The sequence below is a fragment of the Ranitomeya variabilis genome, chromosome 1, assembly GCF_051348905.1.
Source record: "Ranitomeya variabilis isolate aRanVar5 chromosome 1, aRanVar5.hap1, whole genome shotgun sequence".
NCBI classification, from domain to species: domain Eukaryota; kingdom Metazoa; phylum Chordata; class Amphibia; order Anura; family Dendrobatidae; genus Ranitomeya; species Ranitomeya variabilis.
In genome coordinates this window covers 701,046,528-701,060,585 of record NC_135232.1, presented here as the reverse complement: position 1 = coordinate 701,060,585, position 14,058 = coordinate 701,046,528, and the positions used below count along the sequence as shown (strand labels likewise).

The 14,058-nt window shown below is 43.3% G+C and overlaps 1 protein-coding gene across 3 annotated transcripts in view; it reads left to right on the top strand.

Annotated features, from left to right (window-relative positions):
• Nucleotides 1–14,058, top strand: part of MDGA2 (MAM domain containing glycosylphosphatidylinositol anchor 2) — a 939,656-nt gene that overhangs the window by 605,539 nt on the left and 320,059 nt on the right. The window lies entirely within an intron of this gene.

The window sequence follows — 14,058 nt, the reverse complement described above, 5'->3', positions numbered from 1 at the left end:
CACGCGCTTCTGCACGCCGGCAAGTGACATCAGCAGCGTGATCACATGACCTGATTACACTGCTGATGTCACTCTTACCCTGTGGTCTGAGCTTCAATTGTAATCGCATCTTACAGAGGGTAGAGGGAAGAACGAATTCAATGAAATTTCAGCAAATTCTTGATGCAAACATAACAATATTTAAAAAAAGCTGAAGTTGAAAAGAGGATGGCTTCTACAAATGGATAATGATCCTAAACACAAGCAAAAATTCGCAATAGACGACCTCAAATGCACGTGCTGAAGGTTTTACAATGGCTTTCACAGTCTCCTGATCTGAACATCATTGACAATCTGTGGCTAGACCTGAAAATAGCAAAGGATGCAAGATGACCCAGGAATCTCACAGAATGGGAAGAATTGTCCAAGGATGAATGGATGAAAATCCCTTAAATGTCAAGCTCCCTCTTTCATCATTGCTTTCAAAATCCAGCCAATACAGTTGAACTTGCCAAGACAGGAGGGGGGTATGGTGCCGGCTCTGTGGCAGTGCAGGGAGATCGTGTCTCCCTGCTCTGCTGCAGAGTTTAACTGTATTGGCGCGTAGTGCACGCCAATACAGTTAACAGTAGCATAGCTCCGGATGGGCCTCTCAGAGAATGGCGCCGAGCTACACCGCACCCTTGGCCCCCCAGAAGTTACTGATTCATATGTTTATTCCCATCCACTTAATGAAGAGTAACTTTACTTCATTAATAAATTGAACCAACATGAAATGCAAGTTGTCTGCAAAAATTAGCTTCTCTCTCTGGCCAATAGATATAATCTGACCCTACGACTTTAGGAAAGATTCCAATGAGCTGAGAGAGAACCAGTTATTTGCATGATGATCACATAGTTTGTTTCGGGTCCTCAAATATGATTTTTCAGTCTCTTAGGCTTTGTTCACATCCACATAATAAACCACATCAAGCCTTTGTCATTTTTGGGGTTACTCTCTCCAGTAAACTTAAGGAAGTTTGATCATAATCAATGGGGTCTGTTGTACAGTGTTTGTATCCATCATATGTCAGTTCCACCCCCTGGATGAAATCTGTTTTTTGTTCCTAGAAACGAAATAGAAATTGAATAGACAGAAATAGAAATATTGGTTTCTTAACGAAGATGTGAACATAGCCTTAGTTGGTACTAGTTATTTAAAATTATTAGTATTATGAAGGCATCAAATAAATGATGAAGATCAAAGTGGGAAATTTTGATGACATATCTTCTTTATTGTCCTCATCAATGTTATGTCTGCATGAGCTTCTGCTGGTACACAGGAAGTCAATCCAAAAAGGCAAAGATGCAGTATTAGGCTTCATGCTCAATTCAGTCTTTGTGTGCAATATGTCATGGGTACAATGCTATTTTTTAATATGGATGCCTCACTTGAGCCTTACGTCAGCAAGCATGTTCCCGTGAAAAAGTTTGGGAACCATATAATTGTTGAAAATAAATAGATTACCACCTTAAGTGGTCTTCCAAACCAAAACATTTAGGCACGATGAAGAATTATGGTAAGAACTTGGGATTCAATTAAAGATGCAAATAGTGATGAGTGAGCTCTAAAATGCTCGGGTGCTCATTGCTCGCGTCAAACAATTTGTCATACTTGGGTACTCGGCCAGAACAACGAGCCCAATGTAAGTCTATGGGAGACCTGAGCATTTTTACTGCGATCCCCCCTCGGGGGTTCTTTTAAGGTCTAAAAATGTCTGAAAATGAAGGAAACACTGCTCAAATGACATGGGAACATCATGGCAAATGTCCCTGGAAGCATTTCTGACTCCTAGGTTACAGCTGTAAACAATGTCAGAGTTTCACGCCATTTTAACAGGCGCACCAAAAAACATACAAAAACAAAACCAAAATGGATTTTGCTGGGAAATATGTTAAGGAACATCTTTTGCAGGTTATTGACTTGTATATAAGGCAAAATAACTAACCCCAAACAAAAATGTTCGCCCCCCTTAGGCTATGTGAACACGCAGCATTTTTGATGCGTTTTTCAACTTTAGCATTGCTTTCCACCAATACAAATACATTCACTGGGAAATGTCATTGTAACATTTAACAACCCTAGCTGGCCATGTGTTGTGTGACACATAAGCAGACATATCTTGTTTCATTTATGAAGGAGGGACTCTTAAAGTCACAGAGCCTTTTTTTAGAGGGGCATCAGGCGGCATTAATCTTCTTAAAGTGCCATTAAACAGTGGGTCTCCTATACTGTTATTGCCTATGCAGTGAGTGGCTGGGCTGCCAAGAATTAGGACGCACCCCAATACCCCTTTCACGAGGCATACAGGAAGGTCTCCTGAAAAAATGTTGCATTGAATGCAAGGCCTGGCCTGCCCCAAAGTTACATGCACTCCAATAACTGTTTCAGCAGACGTACTTGAGGGCCTCATGACAAAATTGTTCCCAATAGAAGAAAGTGTGTCTCCCATACTGTATGTTTATGCATTCAATGCAAGGTCTGCCCTGCCCCAATGTTACATGCACCCTAATAACTGTTTCAGCGGATGTACTTGAGGGCCTCAGGACAAAACTGTTCTCTTTAGGACAAAGAGTGTCTCCCATACTGTTTGTTTATGCATTGAATGCAAGGCCTGCCCTGCACCAATGTTACATGCACTCCAATAACCCTTTAAAACCACGTACTGGATGGCCACATGAAACAAAAATTACCATTATTATTTTTTTTTTATTACCATAAATATTGTCCATGAAGTCAATGCAAGGCCTGACCATAATTTGCAAGCACCACAATCCCCCTTGGAAGAAACGTGGATGAGGGTTTCATAAAAAAAATTCACATTGCAAAGGAGCACTTCACCTATACTTGGATTGCCCATACACTAAGTGCATGGGTTGACAAACATTTCTCGATGGGGGGTACATTTTTCAACAAAAAAAAATAGGTTTATGGCCATCATCCACCCTTGCAAAATACTAGAGTGGCTGTAGCATCACAGAATACGTTCACCCTCATGTTCTAGTGGTGATGTCTAAAGAGACGTGGAGGATGTCCTCCTATGAATGTTTTCCCAATTTAACCCCTTTCTGACCTCGGATGAGATAGTACAACTGAGGTCAGGACCCCCTCTTTGATGCTGGCTTCGCCGGTGAGCCCGCATCAAAGCCGGGACATATCAGCTGTTTTGTACAGCTGACATGTGCCCGCAATTAACTAGTTAAATACCACTGTTAAACAATGACAGCGGCATTTAGCCATAGGGCCAGAAATGCGCTCATCGCTGACCCCCGTCACGTGATCGGAGGTCAGCGATGCATCGGCATGACAACCAGAGGTCTATTGAAGACCTCTATGGTTGTTGATGCTGGATTGTTGTGAACGCCACCCTGTGGTCGGCGCTCATAGCAATGCAGCAATTCTACCACATAGGAGCGATCTGAGCATCGCTCCTATATAGCAGAGCCGATCAGGCTATGCCAGCTTCTAGCCTCCCATGGAGGCTATTGAAGCATGGCAAAACAAAAAAAAAATGTTTTAAAAAATATGAAAAAAGTAAATAAAAGTTTAAATCACCCCTTTTTTCCCCATTCAAAATAAAACAATAAAAAAATCAAATATACACATACTTGGTATCACCGCAGAATTACTTTTTTTGGTCTCCACGACATTTCATTAAAATGCAATAACAGGAGAACAAAATAACATACCTGCACCAAAATGGTATCAATAAAAACTTCAGCTTGGCACACAGGAAATAAGCCCTCACCCAACTCCAGATCACAAAAAATGAAGACGCTACGGGTATCAGAAAATTGCGAATTTTTTTTTTTTTTTTTTAAGCAAAGTTTGGAATTTTTTTACCACATAGGTAAAAAGTAACCTAGATATGTTTGGTGTCTATGAACTCATAATGACCTGGAGAATCAAAATGGCAGGTCAGTTTTAGCATTTAGTAAACCTAGCAAAAAGGCCAAACAGAAAACAAGTGTGGGATTACACTTTTTTTTGCAATTTCACCGCACTTGGATTTTTTTTCCTGTTTTCTAGTACATGACATGTTAAAACCAATGATGTTGTTCAAAAGTACAACTTATCCCGCAAAAAATAAGCCCTCATATGGCCATATTTACAGAGAAATAAAAAAGTTATGGCGCAGGGAAAGAGGGGAGCAAAAAATGAAAATGCAAAAATGAAAAAAGCTGGGGTCATGAAGAGGTTAAAGGAGCTGGTCTCCTATACTTGGAAGGCCCATACATTAAGTGTAAGGGCTGACAAACATTTCCCCCTGGAGGGTCTACTTTTTGTATTATTTACGGGCATCAGAAACACCCTTGCCAAAAATTAGAGTGACTGTTGCATCCCGGAATACGTTAACCCTCGTGTTCTAGTGGTGGTGTCTGAAGAGATGTGAGACTTTCTAAAATGGGCACACAGTCGACGTACTTTCATAAGCAGATCCTGCAGCTCTGGGTAGGTTTTGAGAAAATGCTGAACTATGAGGTTAAACACATGGGCCAGGCATGGCAGGTGTGTGAGCTCGCCTCTTCTCAGAGATGCCACCAGGTTCCGGCCATTGTCACACATTACCATGCCTGGCTGTAGGTTCGGCGGTGTCAGCAACAGATCTGACTGCTTTTTCAGAGATGTCCACAACTCTTCAGCATTGTGTGGTTTGTCACCTAAGCAGATTAGCTTCAGCACAGCCTGAAGCAGTGCTGCAGTGCTTCCAGCTTGTGACTGATGTGCTACTTTCAGAGATGGAGGCTGAAGAGGAGGCGGAGGAGGAGGTGCAGGAGCTGTAGACTGTGGGGGCAACCCAGATTGATGTAGGGCCCGCAATCCTCGGGGGTTGGGAGGACGTGCACCATCCCAAGGTCCGACTGGGTCCCACCTTCCACTTTGTTAATCCAGTGTGCCGTCAGTGAGATGTACTGTCCCTGACCACAAGCACTTGTCCACGTGTCCGTGGTTAGGTGGACTTTCCCAGTAACAACATTGTTGAGGGCAAGGCTAATTTTGTGGGACATGTGCTTGTGAAATGCCGGGACAGAACACTGGGAGAAATAGTGGCGGCTGGGGACCGAATACCTTGGGACGGCCACCACCATCAGGTTGCAGAAAGCTTCCATCTCCATGAGCCTAAAAGGCAACATTTTGAGCGCAAGCAGGTGAGAAATTTGTGAATTTAGTACTGTGGCCTGTGGAGCGTTGGAGGCGTTCTTCTGCTTGCATTCCAATGACTGTGGTATGGACAACTGAAGGCTGCGCTGGGACAAGGACGTGGACGTGCTCGATGATGGTGCTAATTGAGTTTGGGTAACGGCAGGTGCAGGGCTAGAGGCATCTTCACATGCACCGTGGACAGGAGATTGACTTTCATGCACAACAGTGGAAGAAGAAGTGGTGTTACCCACAGACACTGTTCCTGGTGCCTTGCTGCTATGTGCCTGATCATGCTGGTGGTGGTCAGGCTGGTAGTTTTGCTACCCCTGCTGATGCGGACATGGCAGTTGTTGCAAATGGCCTGTTTGGGGTTATCGGCAGAGTCTTTAAAAAACAACCAGACTCAGGAAGACCTTACAGTTGGACTGACAACTTCCATCATGTTGGTGTTGCGTGGAACGGTTGCCCGCCTTATGCTTGCGGACACCATACTGTGTCTTCCTGCCTGTTAAGGTGCTACACCTTCATCCCCCTGTGTGCTGCTGTCCTCTCTCTGCATGTCCTCCTGCCAGGTTGGGTCAGTTACTATATCATTCACCTCCTCTTCATCCACTTCCGCACCCTGGTCCTACTCCTGAGTTTCTGGCAATTGTGTCTCATCATCATCCACCTCTTGTGATACGTTAACACCGTCGCCTTCGTGTGACCATGGCTGCTCAAATATTTGGGCATCGCTACATGGAATCTCATCTTGCCCCTCTTCAAGTGGACCAGGAGAGAGGCCTGAATCAATAAATGGAAAAGTGAACAACTCTTCGAAGTTTCCAAGTGTTGGATCAATTGTCTGAGGGCACTCAGCTTGGTGGGAGGAAGGAGGATCAGGGTGAGAAATATGCGATCAAGAGTCACGGCTACTCAGACTTGGCCGTGTGGAAGACAGGGTGCTGGTGGTAGTGGCAAAGTGACTGGAAGCATTATCAGCCATCCAACCAACTACCTTTTCATGCTGCTCTGGTGTCAAGAGTGCTGTTCTGCTGTGCCCTTTGAATTCTGATAGGAATCTGTTGCGATACTGTAAGATGTGGGTGTTTGTTGTGGCCCACTTTCAGCTTGCCCACAGCCTCGACCTCTGCATGCACCATCACCATCATGTTCACTTTCCCGTTCCTTGCCACGCGCCTTGCCCATTTTACTAAAAAGGTGAATGCAAGCCTCGACTCTAATCTAATGACACAATTTGTAGGCCACAGATAGTTGAGGCGTGTCACAGAGGTACCAGAGTGTTCAATATGTGGCCGGCATTTTTTTATTTTTTTACCCCAAAATAGTGTATAGACCTAGGGAAGAAGACAGCAAATGCAGTGGAATGTAGGCCTGAAAAGCAACAATTTGTAGCGCACAGACAGACCACGCATCTGACAGAGATAACAGACTGTTCAATATGTGGCCTGGAGTTTTTACATTTTTTTTACCCCAAAATAGTGTATAGACCTAGGGCAACAGACAGCAAAAAAGTGGAATGTAGGCCTGAAAAGCAACTATTTGTAGAGCACAGACAGACCAGGAGTCTGACGGAGATATCACACTCTTCAATATGTGGCCTGTATTTTTTTATTTTATAACCCAAAATAGTGTGCAGAACTAGGGTAACTGACAGCAAATACAGTGGAATGGAGGCCTGAATTGCCACAATTTGCAGGCCACAAATAGATCAGGCATCTGATAGCGATACCAGACTGTTCAAAACGTGGCTTGTATTTTTTTATTTTTACGCCAAAATAGTGTATAGACCTAGGGTAGCGGACAGCCAAAACAGTGGAATGTAGGCCTGAAAAGCAACTATTTGTAGGGCACAGATAGACTAGGCATCTGACGGAGATAACAGACTGTTCAATATGAGGCCTGGATTTTTTATCATTTTTTTAACTCCGAAATGCTGTATAGTGCTAGGGTTGGGGACAGCCAAAAAAGTGGAATGTAGGCCTGAAAAGCAACTATTTGTAGAGCACAGATAGAGCAGGCATCTGACGGAGATAACAGACTTTTCAATATGTGGCCTGTAGTTTTTTTTTATTTTTTTACTCCAAAATTCTGTATACACCTAGGATAACAGACCGCAAAAACAGTCGAATATAAGCCAGAAATGGAGAAATAGAACACTGTTAAATATGTGGCCTGGATTTTTTTTGGCCCACCAAAATTGTGTCAATAAGTAGTCTATGACACTAAAAAAAAAATGTTGGAATATACTAAAATTGTAAAATATTTAGCGCAATGATATGTAATGTGTGTGACGTATAAAACACAGTTGTAAATATAAGAACTGTAGCTAAATATTTTTTGGCCAGCTAAAGATTTTTTGGTCAGCAAAATGATGCCCAAAAATGTTGTAAGACACTCCAAAAAATACTACAGTCCAAAAAAAAAGGATGGAATTTTTTACGCACTCACATCTGATGCCTGGGACAAAAAAAGCCATTTTAAATTGCTAGATTTTCACGCTGTTGTATTAAAATGACCTGGCTGTAGTCTGCAGTGTGACCAAGCAAATAAATGTAGAAAAAAAGGGGGCTCTGGATTGCTTTGTAATAAAATTAGCAGGATTCAGGTGCCAAAAAAAATTAATCTTAGCCAGAAATACCTGCAGCTAGGTACATATAAAATAGGCGGCAGCAGACAGTAATGGACCCTTTTGATGTATGCAGTGAGATCTATATACTCACATACAGTGCCTTCAAGCCTTGCACTGATGTGGATATGCGCACATAGATTCCCCTGCCTACCTAGCACTGCAATCAATATACCCCCTAATTAGCTCTAAAAAGGACTGTTGGTTTATCTGGATTTGTGGATTGAATAATGGTAGACCCACACTAACTAATAAAAGAACAAATCTGACCCTATCTCAGCAGCAGCTCTCCCTACACTACCTGAGTCCTAAGCTGAATGCGCCGAGCAGGACGGCGCCAGGTCTCTTATAGACCTGATGACGCTGTGCGGACAGCCAATCACTGTAATATGACAACAAAGATGGCTGCGACATTACAGTGCATGGCAGACAATCCCTGCATGTTCAATGGCTCTCTAAAGAGTGCCAAAATTGCAGGGCGGAGACCCAATCTCACGCCGAATAATCGCGGAATTTCTCCGTGCTCACCAAGTACACCGAGTACAGTGATACTTGGGCGAGTAATGAGTAGTGGCGAGCACATTTGCTCATCACTAGATGCAAAAATTTTTATTGGTAAATGCAATCAACATGAAATTATAACATTTCAGTCTTGACTTTTACCTTCATCAGATAAACAGACTTCAGAGAGACTGGGTGAATATTGTTAAGATATGGTAGGAGAAAGGCGATCTGAGTAAAGCTGCATGAATCCAGGCTGAAACCTTGCACCGGCACTAATTACATAGTGGATTCACCTTTCTATAATTGCTTGTCAAGTTCTTACCAATATTTTGTATAAAAGGTTAGGATTCCATTTGAGCACCATCTTTTCGTCCCAATTCATCAAGCCTGGCTTTGTTCAATGCTGGCATTGCTGAAAACTGGCGTTGTTGGAATGCTGGAGTCAGAATTTCCTGATTCGTGCAAAGAGGTGTATGCTTTTTCATGAACCAGTAGTGTAGGTCAAAAGACAAACCCCTCTGTGTGCGCCTCACCACAAATTTTACTCCAGTCCATGCTAGAGTAAGATTTGTGGCATAACGAATGCCACCACTTGTCTTGAATTGGACAAGCAGCAGCGCCATGCCCCTGTCCCACCCCAGCTACACCCATATTGTCAGAGCTGGGAGAAATTAGTGCGAAAAAGTCTTACGTTGAAAATGTTTTGCCTTACTTAGAGTTGCGCCTAAAGTTTGCAACCAACTTTTCAAATCTTTTACGCCAGAATTCGTCCATGAAAACTTTGATGAATCCGGGACATGGTGTTAAATGATGGATAGGTGGAATTCTACTTTTGCAATCCTCACTTATTTAGATATTGACAGTCCCTTGACCCATGAACCTTTAGATGAGGCAGTTGCTGGACACCACTTCCAAGAGGAGAATGAATGGAGCTGTGATCATGCAAATGATCTTAGCTTTTTTCATAGAACCTCAATTTCCCAATATGGGTGAGCTGCTAATGGTGTTTTTTTGGGGGAAACTCCAAAAATCCTTAAAATGTTTTTTCCAGGTTAGCTATTAAAAAGGGTCTACTTTTTTAAAAAACTGTTGTCAATCGTCCTTAGCATAGCCCCTATGAAGTGAATGCTACATTAGAGGAGACAATCCAGACCAACTTAACTTGGCCGTAGGCGCAGTACCTAAACTGGAGTCACTAATCATAGTGTCCTAATGGTGCTAAAATGCATAGCAGCGAAGTATTACCCGTAGGGCAGCGGTTTATCATTTCTTAGTTCACTAGTGGACGTCTGCTCAATATTCCGCAGAGTCCTCTAAGGCCAAATAAAACAGGCATTTATGATATTGACTATTGTTTGCCGGTTGCATTATGGACTGTGCATTATTTCCAAAGTAAGTAGTTTTAATCGAGCCCTTGTGTAAATCTGCTTATTAAACATTCGAATTAATAAATTATGCAGGAGGATAATATGCTAGTTTGTGTATTTGGGCAGAATTTAAAAATACTCATTACATGCAAGCAAAAAAAAATAAAAAATAAAAATCAAGACTATGTGCAACACTTTCAATAATGGTTTTTAAAATCTGAGATGGTGACAGAGTCAGTAGTACGGCTATCTGTCTCTGTCCTGCACAAGCATAGCAGTAATTACAGCAAGTAACATGCTGGGTCAGCACTCTCCGGGCAGATTCTCTTAAATGATTGTTAAGTCCATTACTTGAAAGGGACGACTGAAAACAAACAAACAAAATAAATTCAATTTTTATATTAATTGACTGCAAAACATACTGGATATATTGAAGTTCAATTTGTTAACTAGCACAAAAATTATCATGTGTTCTTTAGAATCATTCTACAAGTTAACATGTTTGGGGGATTTTTGCAAATATGCAAGTTATTTGGTTATTCAAATAACTAAAGTAAATGTCTTTCTATTTTGTATGTTTTTTTGCACATAGTTTACCCCATAAGGTCTTGTGGAGAAGCTTTTTAAAGCTACATTTTTTTTTTATTGCTGGTACACCCAGAGTAACTGGAGGTGACATATTCCCCAATTACAAAGGAGCACATCTTCCTAAGGTGTGAATCACATATCCACGTGTCATGGTCCAGGCACAGATCGTGATGCACGGACTGGCCGAAGGTCCCGTAACCTGAACTTGACAGCCTCATTTATGTCTATAGAGACCTGCTTCTAATTAGTGAATCATGGTACGTGCTCGGACCTTGATGCAGAGATGTGTGAATACGGCATAAGATGCCCTGCAGAGCTTCTGGCTTTGCTATGACCCAACATTTTGTCTAAGGCCAGCGTCACACTGGCATATTGCATCCGATGCGAGAGCATCGGATGCGAGAGCATCGGATGCGATATGCTAATGACCCTCGGCTCCTGCTCGCAGCAGAGCAGGAGCCGAGTGTCATGCGTCTGTGCTCTGATTCTCTTGCACAGGGAGGATCGGAGCACAGCTGCGGAGGAGGCAGAGAAATGAATTTCTCCATATCTTCCATTGCTGGGGTCCGCTTATAACGCACAGCACTCGGATGATATCCAAGTGATGTGCGCTGTCTCACTCGCACCCATAGGCTTATATGGATGCGAGTGAGCCGAGAGTTTTCCTCGGTCAGAGACAATCGCAGCATGCTGCGATTGTCTCTGACCCAAGAAAACGGCCGACAAAAAGTCGGCTGGTGGGAGCTGCCCCATAGCTTAACATTGGCCAGAGTGCAATGCGATTTTTTATCGCATTGCACTCGGCCGTTTAAAACGCCAGTGTGACGCCGGCCTAACACCACTGATGTGATATTGAAAGCCTGTCCTACTCCTTTAATTTTTGTTGTGGGACAAGACTGTAAGGAAATGTGTGACCTGCACTATTTATTTTAATTGAGACCTGCGTTAGTGAGAATATAGCACACTTTAACAGATGTGAAATATTATGTGAAGTGTTAAATCAAAGCACTAAATCTCTTGCCAGAACCAATCATCTGTTGTAAAGACTTATAGAGACTGTTTTTGTTCCTAACTGCAATAATCAACCTTTGTGCCTCAGTCCTGATGTGTCACCACCAAGTTCTGTGCCTCAGTCCTGATGTGTCACTACAAAGCTCTGTGCCTCAGTCCTGATGTGTAAATGCCAAGCTCTGTGCATCAGCCCTGATGTGCCACCAGCAAGCTCTGTGCATCAGTCCTGAGGTGTCACCACCAAGTTCTGTGCCTCAGTCCTGATGTGTCACTACAAAGCTCTGTGCCTCAGTCCTGATGTGTAAATGCCAAGCTCTGTGCATCAGCCCTGATGTGCCACCAGCAAGCCTTGTGCATCAGTCCTGAGGTGTCATCACCAAGCTCTGTTCCTCAGTCTGACTCCTGAGGTGTCACCACAAAGCTCTGTGCATCAGTCCTGATGTGTAAATGCCAAGCTCTGTGCCTCAGTCCTGATGTGTCACTAGCAAGCTCTGTGCATCAGTCCTGATGTGTCACCACCAGGTTCTGTGCGTCAGTCTTGATGTGTTGCAGCCAAGCTCTGTACATCAGTCCTGATATGTAACTGCCAATCTCTATGCTTCAGTACTGATGTGACACCACCAAGCTCTATGCACACAAGACATTTTGATATATAACTTCAAAGCTCTGTGCATCAGTCAAGATGTGCCACCACCAAGCACTGTGCATCAGCCCTGATGTGTAACGACCAAGCTCTATGTCTGTCTTGATATGTCACTACCAAGCTCTGTGCCTCAGTTCTGATGTGTAACTGCCAAGCTCTGTACTGTACCACAGTCCTGATGTGTAACTGCCAAGCTCTATGTCTATGTCCTGATGTTTAGCCACTAAGCTCTATGACTTGATGTGTAACTGCTAAGCTCCGTGCATCAGTGCTGATGTGTAACCCTCAAGCTCTATGTCTATGTACTGATGAGCAACTTCCAAGCTCTATGCCTGTTTCCTGATGTGTAACTGCCAAGTGTTGTATCTAAGCCCTACATTCAACTTTCTTTTATTATAAAGACTTTGTTTACCATTTGTTGCATAGCTATCAGGTGTAAGCCCTCATTGAAATATTGCAACAACTACATGGATTTACCTCAAGTTACACAAAACTCAGTTAAAACCTAGTGTGCTTGAGTCTATTACTGCACCATCTTTTAGCGAGCTAAAGACCACACATTAGAAAACTGACCAATTTACATTTTCTGTCATGTTGTTTTGATATATGATGGAATTCTGTATTTCAGGCTATTTTAACTATTTGCCAAGGAGTTAATATAACAGAAATGGCTGTCTTCAGAGGCATATACAAGATTTTTTAATAAGAGGGTTACATACAGACACAGAATTTTCAGAGCTTTCTGAAAGCCATCAACTTCTTGCACTGCTTGCTTCTGTCATTCTTATGTTGGGGTTTACACAGGGGTGGGATTCAAATTTTTAACAACAGGTTCTGTGTTTGTGTGTAGGAAAACCACACCCATTTTTAAGCCACACCCATTTACACACACCTTTTCCTCAAACATATACAAGTAGGGGTGCAGTCAAACCATACCTCCCAACTTTTGAAGAAGGGAAAGAGGGATAAAGTTGCGGCGCGCAGTGGCAAATTTTAGGCCACGCCTCTGACCACACCCATTTCACAACTAGTCACACCCATATCCACATCCCAACCACACCCATTTAGCACTGCTGATCACACTGTTTCATAAACAATAATTATAAACAAAAAAATATGGCCACACAGTGCTCCATACTGTATAATAGCCACGCATGATGCTCCATGCTGTATGATGGCCACACATGATGCTCCATACTGTATAATGGTGAAACATGATGCTCCATACTGTATAATGGCCACACATGATGCTCCATACTGTATAATGGCCCAACATGATGCTCCATGCTGTTTAATGGCCACACATGATGCTCCATACTGTATAATGGCCCTACATGATGCTCCATGCTGTATAATGGCCACACATGATGCTCAATACTATTTAATGCTGCTACATACTGTATGATGGCCACACGTAGTGCTCCATAGTGTATAATGGCCACACGATACTGCGTACAGTATATTAGCCACATGATACTCAATACTGTACAATGGCCGCACATGATGCTGCGTACAGTTTAATGGCCACATGATATTGCGTACAGTATAATGGGCACACATAGTTACTCCTACACATGTGGCTCCGCTCCGTACACCTCATACACACGGCTCCGCTCCATACACCTCATACACATATATGGCTTTGCTCTGTACACCTCATACACACACATGGCTCCGCTCCGTGCACCTCATACACACACGGCTCCGCTCCATACACCTCATACACACACACATCTCGTACACACCTGGTACACACACACACGGCTCTGCTACATCCACACTGTAAACACCTCCTGACCCCACACCTAAGCATAGCTTAAGTCGTCCAGCACCATGACAGCACGGCAGAGTCCTGCAATACATGGAGGCCCCTGATCATGTGACTCCTGACTCCTCCCCTCCTGTGACCTCATCACAGGTCCTGTGCACACAGAGTAGTGGCAGCAATATGTGTGGTGTGCGGCTCTCTGCACCTGGAGCCTGGGATGCGGCTCTGCACAGTGCGGGACAAGGACGGTTGAAAGGCGTGGTACCAGATCGCGGCTCTGAATCTCCCCGGTTCGGGGAACCAGCTGCTTTTCTAACAAGTGGTTCCATCGAACCGGGGAGAACCGGCTGAATCCCACCCCTGGGTTTAGATTTTGAGGATGCC